We start from the raw sequence: 6692 nt of genomic DNA on the forward strand, positions 1-6692 counted from the left end.
CTCTGGGAAAGGTTTGGCTAGCAGAAAGGTACAAACCTGTAACCAGAGATCAGATTGTATGGCTGGCATGTGCTCATGCATGAGGCAGTGATTGGCTGGGGAGGTGCATGGATCAGAGCTGACTGGATAAAGGGACACATGAACAGTGACACTGCAGTGGCAGGGAACCAATGCGTGCTTGTTTGGGTTAAGGTTAGACTATAAAAGTGTTTAATTTGTTACAATAAACAACCTTCGGGACAAGCAAGGAGGTCCGTGTGTCTTTGTGCCCCATTGCTATGCCTGACCATCTATTTTTAAAATAACTTCTCGCAATTCCCACAGTGAAACGTGACATTTTAATTGGTGGCAGCAGCAGGTAGGGCAGCCCTGGCCTAGGTGGACACAGGGAACTATATTGACCTCACTGCAGATGCAACTACAAGCAATGCCAGGGCAGTCTCACAGCAAAAAGATGACAACAACTTCTCACTGATCACCTGGAACATTGATGGGTTGGATCTAGAAAATATGAAAGATCGATCTAGAGGATTCTCTACATACCTGGCTTTATACACTTGCACTTTTACAGGAGGCTATCCCACCACATCTCTCTCCTCCAGATGAAGCCAGGCAATTACACTATTATTCCAGGTAACATAGATGAGTATTTTGCTCTCATCATGTTAAAGAAATGAAGAGTGAAGTTGCTGAAACATCAGATAATACCTTTTCCAGTAACTACCATGAAGAGAAACCTTTCCGTTTCACATGTGAACATACCTGGCATTAAACATTGCCTTAAGACCTCTCATCTGGAGAGTACTAAAAACACTCTAAGGAATGTATAAAGCAGTTGCAAATAGTGTTAAACTAAATGCAGGAGTCCAAGTCCACCACTCTTATATTTTAAGGGGATATGTGGTGGTTTTAAATAGCTTGTTTTTGGTGAGGAGGGAAGAAGCCAGCGACAGAAGTGATTTTTGCTGTGAGGAGTTGCCAGCAGCTTCCTCCATGCCTGGCAAAACCAATCACCAGCTAGCTTTGAGAATAGGCACACCGATAAGACAATCACAAAAGCTACTAACACTTCTATGATAATATATTTAAGACAGAAACCATAGGAACCTCTCTTTCTCCCTGCCCTTGGAGTGGTGGTGGTGGTGGGGGCTGTTGGCCCCTTCCCAGCACGGCCAGCCAGGCCCCCTTCTTGGACGTGGTTTCTGGACCCCGTGCTGGCATCAGGCCATGCCACCAGCAGCTACCCTGGCACCACAAGCAACCATGCAGCTGCCACCATCCGAGATTTAACAACTGACTGATTATTAATGCTACCAGTGTTTTGAAGGAGAAAATTCAAAGAAAAACAAGCGATAGTTAGTTATCTAACAATTCTTCATGCTTTAGATACTGAATGTCAATGTACTTTGTGCTGTGACCCAGTGGCCAGGAGGATGTTTTGGCTGGAAAAGGAAACTGCAATGGGTAACTTCAGAAAGTTCAGTCTCCTCTCTTGAGAACCCCAGGAGGTGAGTGAAAGGGTCTGTCTCTGCTAAATATAACTGCATGTTGTATATGTAATACAGATATAATCAAAACTGCAGTCTGCTATTTCAATCCCTCATCCAATCCAGGAGCAGCCACGTGGCCAGGACTGCGCAGCTGAAATTGGTGTGACCTGGATGGTGCCACGCAGCCATGGCAATCTCAGCATGGTTCACAATGGACTTCATTTGCTTGGCCACTTTTAGCCAGCTATGTTGCAGACAGAAAGACAAAAGTGGTAACAGCAGCTTCTCTCTTTTGGTTCCTCACATGAATAAAAGGTGTGGAGTAAAGCCGGCAGCTGGTGTGGCTTGCTCAGGGGAGGGACATCATGATCAGCAGTGAGAGGCACAGCAAGTGATTCCCCAGTCTGAAGTCCAGACGAGATTAACTTTTCAATGCTGCAGAACACTATAAAATCTTTTCAATTGATAGGTAGAAGTTGATAAGAGACAAATCTACAGACACCAATTCTCTCCCGAATCAGAGAGAAAGAAAAGGTGAAGACACACAAGAAGATCATGGCGACACTAAGGTCAGTGCAAAGGAGGGAGTGGGGAGGTGGTCCAAGTCTCAGAGCTGAAATTCTTCTGCAAGCTCTGGTGAGGACTATAACACAACAAACTATTTCTCTGTAATTCATGAAGTGCATGGAGGGATGCAGAATTCACCCACAGCCAGTGAGAAAAGTGTGCTCAGGCTGGAATGTGTGGATGCTGAGAAGCTGTGATCTGGTGAGAGGCTTGAACAGAGAGAGAAAACCCTTGCTTTCAGAGACAGAGGAAGAGGACTCTTGCTTTTATACTAGCACAGCTCATCCTTAAAAAGTGCACCCCCTGAACTAATGGCCATGGAAAAACAGAAGACTGTTCTGACTGTTGTCAGAAGACTGTTTTTTGCCCATGGCAAGGCTCACATTGTAGCATGTTGGGTGGCACTGCCATTTGTGAAAATTAAAACACACACATTGGAAAAGTTCACAATGAAATGTCTCTTTTGGGAAACACCCCATGACACAGCAAAAGAGACTCCTCTCCCTAAGCTAACTGAAGAAAGATCTTTAGAAGTAACAAACTGACTAAAAATCCCATGTTTTGTTTCCCTGCACTGTCGGTGGGAAGGTAGGAAGGGCTGGAGTGGGGAGAAAAGGTTTTCTAAAGGTTTATTCTTTTTCTCATTATTCTTTTGTAATTCTGTTAATAATTTTTTTCTTAAAATCCTTTCAAAGTTTTTAGTCTGTTTTGCCCTTGAAGTGTTTTCTCCTAATTCTTATCTCACTGTGGCAGTGTGTTTTTATAAGTTTTGCAGTGGTCTCATTGTAGAAGCTGGTTATTCAATGTTCCTTTGGTACAGTGGTTCTGTCCAGGTGCCCTTGTTTTATCCCCTCCTGATGGTTTCTCCCAAGCTGTTTACTTGGAAGTTTTCCTGCCACTTGGCTGTCACTAAGTGTATCCATCTCCCTGTTCCTCCCCTCCTTTCCTTGTATGGCCCTGTCAATCCAAGTTTTGCTGCCCTCCTCTCCTGTCAACCCAGACCCTCCCATTTTACTCCAGAATGTTCTATGTCGATCGCCAGGTTCAAACAGTTGTTTTGTCCTTGGAGCTTCTCCTCTCCCCTGTGTTAACTCTATTGGTTTTGTCAAGGTTTATGGTCAAGGAGTATGGTTTTCCATACTCCTCCCCAAGTGTTTCCCCAATGGTTGTGCAATGTTCCCACCCCTTGGAGCAGCTCTCTTTAAGAACCCTAGCTGGACCCCTTTTCTTTGCACTCATCCCTGACTCATCCCTAGAATAAATCTTTGGACTGCAAATGAGTGTCCTCTTTTCCACAAGGACTGCTTTTTTGGGGTCCCTGAGGGTTGGTTTTAAGGTGTGACCCTTCTCAGGAAGTTGTTTCTCCCCTTCTTTTTTACAGTGTGTGTTTTAAAGAAAATATTTTGTGTGTTTTTGGGGGGTGCTTAGTTTGGGCACTTAAAGAATATAAGATTTAAGGTGTGACCCTCCCCAGAAGTTTTCTGCCCAATAACTATGAAACAAGTAGTAATGAGTGCTTGTGCTGTGACAGGGGAGTGGTACAGTGATCCATCTGCCCCCTTCCTGGATTTCTTAGAAGCTTTTAGAGCAAGAACCTTTGTGTCTGGACTGGAGTGGGCTAGGGGGCATTGGCACAGTGTCCAAAGTCTCACAGACTGGGTCTCAGACTTTTGGGCAAAAGCCAAGTCCAAGCCAGGGAAGGAGAAATCTTCCACTTGGGTGGTGTTTGGTGCTGCTCTATTTGCCACTGTACAAGAAAAAGCTGGTTGGCATTGCCAGGGGACAGCGGCAATCAAATCCCTGAAACCGCTAGAGCAGATACTGCAACTCCATATTGCAGACCTGCAGGGAAAGCTGGAGGACAAAAGGGCGCACAGTGACAACCTGCGACAGGTTTTAGGGGACATGCTAGCGATGGGAGCTGGCATGCTGGTCCCTGTCATGATTACACTGAGCCCTGCCGCGGCGCCGCACGCTGCCAGTCCCAGAGCTGCCAGTCCCAGTTCACTTAAGAGCACCTATTAGTGAGTTAATATGCTACATTTATACTGGAAAAAATAAAGACTGAGCGAGTCAATGGTCAAATTGAGGTCATAATTAAAATTAAATGAGTAAATCAGTTCACTGTATCAATGCAATACATAATGAAATCAAATTATGAGCTTGATAGCAGATTAATTTACTAGTCTTTGGCTCCTGCTGAATTTAAGAGAGGTGTTTTCCTTTCACTGGTGTTATACCAAGAGTGCTAGCCTAACAGGTAAAGAAAGTAAATATCCTCATAATCCTGGTAGATTTCCCTGGGAAAAATCTAACACACAATAATGGTAGCTGAAATTTAAAAAAAAAAATATAGCTCTTGTTTCATTTTAACAATGCATCCCAACTTGGGGAAAACATGGTGGGGACAAGAGAATGAACAGGAACTTAATGAAATAAACATGAACCCCAATATTTTGCCCCAGTGGAGGTAGCAGAGTAACTGGTATAACCCAGGCTTCATCTATGCACACTAGTGTTATTCTCTACCGTGTATCCCATTCCAGGGTAGTCCAAGGGGCAAGAAGGAGGAGGATGCAGGAGCGCAGAATAGTTATAACTTGTTCATGCAGAAAGACAGGTTCCCTCCCGTGTTCCAGTTCCAGGGTCAGAGGGACAAGGAGCAGTCTTGGGTTGGAAAGAGCTGGTAGTGGAACTGGGATCACAATGCTTTTCCTCCAATTTTAATACTTCTAATGTAGCACAGAAGGTGGGGAGCATGCAAAGTGTCATGGAATCCCTCTTGGTTCTTAAATTGTAAAGCTTTACCCCCACCAAGTCCCAAAAATCTGCCATGAAGATGTTAGTTATTAGAGGCATTGGGGATGTTACAAAAGGCCCACTTTATGATGGCTTACAGTTCTCTTTTCATACTTCCTTCTCATGAGCTGCTATAAGTAACTTAAATCATTAATATACATTCTTTTCTACATTTAACATTCCTGAATCCATCTTATGGAACTGGATTGGGGTTGGATATGCTCTCCTGGTTAGCTATGGGTGGATGTCCCCTTTTCCACTCACCTGTCTCCACTGCAGGGATCTACGGGTCGCCACTTTTCTGGATGGCCAAACTCACTGATTCACTTGCCAGGCCTGGCTTTGAAAACTCCACACCAAAAGAGAAGGACTGGGAGATGGTTTCTAAATTAACTGCTGCTCTGTTGCAGTATAGAACAGGAGGTGCAAATCCTGGATGGAAGCCAGTAACATACAGGGAAGTAAAGAACTGTGTAAAGCGGATAAGAAATAAGGGAGAGAATTGCCTGAACAGCCTAGTACAAGCTATCTTCACTGCACATGGTTAACTGTGGGGGCTGAAGAATCAACCAACAAAGGGCTAGCTGTACTCCCTTGGAGGGCTAGACGTTGAACCAGATACTTCTAGTTAGGGTGAGAAAATCTCCCACCCAGAGGCCTTTGCGAATTGTGTGTTGATTCGTTGTTACTAGTTCTCTCCCTGTCACCCCACCAAGTTACCTCTATACCATTTGTTACCAGGTCCCCACCCCGCCCCCCGCTCCTGCTCCTCTTCATGTCTATATAAACCCCACTTTTTCCCCTGTTGGATGAGCTGCTGTCCCTGGCTCCCTTCACAGAGAGGTCTGCTTTCAGTAAAGGCCTTTGCTCTTTGGATTGCCACACAGTGCTCCAGTCCCTTTTTCTGTGTCCCCTCAAGAGCTCTGTGTCCCCTCAAGAGCCATTGCTGAGCTTGCTGCTGAGCTGGACATCACTCATATGGCTGGAAACGTGTCTGTGCCCCTGGGCTGTCTTTCTCAAGACGCTTCTTCAGGAAGGTTGCGGCATTCCTACCATCCACACTGCCACGGCAATTGGTGCCCAATATGCAGCACTAAAAGCCCCTGAAGAAGCATCCCCCTGCAGTTCTTACTGTGGAGTGGGTCGCTGTTGGAGCCACCATTCCTGGAGGAGACCCCCTTGCATTCTAGCAAGGGCAATCCAACGGGTGATGACCAGGACCCTCATTGACCATCCGGGGAGAGGAAAGAAGATCCCCTGAGAAGTGGCCATCAGGTGACCACCACCCATCGGTGGCATCCGCCTGAAGAAAAATAATGAGTTCTTCACTTTCATGTCTTTCACTTTCTCTGGCCTTTCTCATTTTAGTTCTCTTTTTACCACTGGGTGGGGAATGAGATATTCAGGATGAGAAATTGTCTTAGCAGACCCAACCTTACCCCTTCTGAAAGAGACTTCTATATCCAAGTTGTGGGCACCCTTGTTGTGAGAGATTTTAAGTTTTCTGAGGGAAGTTTGTAAAGATTTGTTCTTTGGGTTTTTAAGCATTTTCCAAAGGCCAATTGTAATTCTGTTTATTTGGGCTCATTTTGGGATGAAGTTGGGAAGGGGTTGTACTTAGTTAAAAAAAATGGGGATTTTTCTGGTGCAAAGGTTTTTCCTTTGTTCCACCTCATTTTTCAATCAGTTGATAACTTGTGAAAAGTTTCAGGTCCCTAGTTGAAAATCCCCTCCCCTTTATCCTCTCCCCATGATCCCAAACCCTTTTACTCACCCCAGGGGAGATTGGTGGGTCGTTGTTGCCAACTGGCACAGGGTTGCTGCCATCTCCCTGAC

At 45.1% G+C, this 6692-nt stretch overlaps 1 pseudogene; it reads left to right on the forward strand.

Annotated features, from left to right (window-relative positions):
* Positions 1-342: 342 nt before the first annotated feature.
* On the forward strand, positions 343-913 carry LOC135290178 (tyrosyl-DNA phosphodiesterase 2-like; annotated as a pseudogene).
* Positions 914-6692: the final 5779 nt, after the last annotated feature.

Source organism: Passer domesticus, chromosome Z, assembly GCF_036417665.1.
Source record: "Passer domesticus isolate bPasDom1 chromosome Z, bPasDom1.hap1, whole genome shotgun sequence".
NCBI classification, from domain to species: domain Eukaryota; kingdom Metazoa; phylum Chordata; class Aves; order Passeriformes; family Passeridae; genus Passer; species Passer domesticus.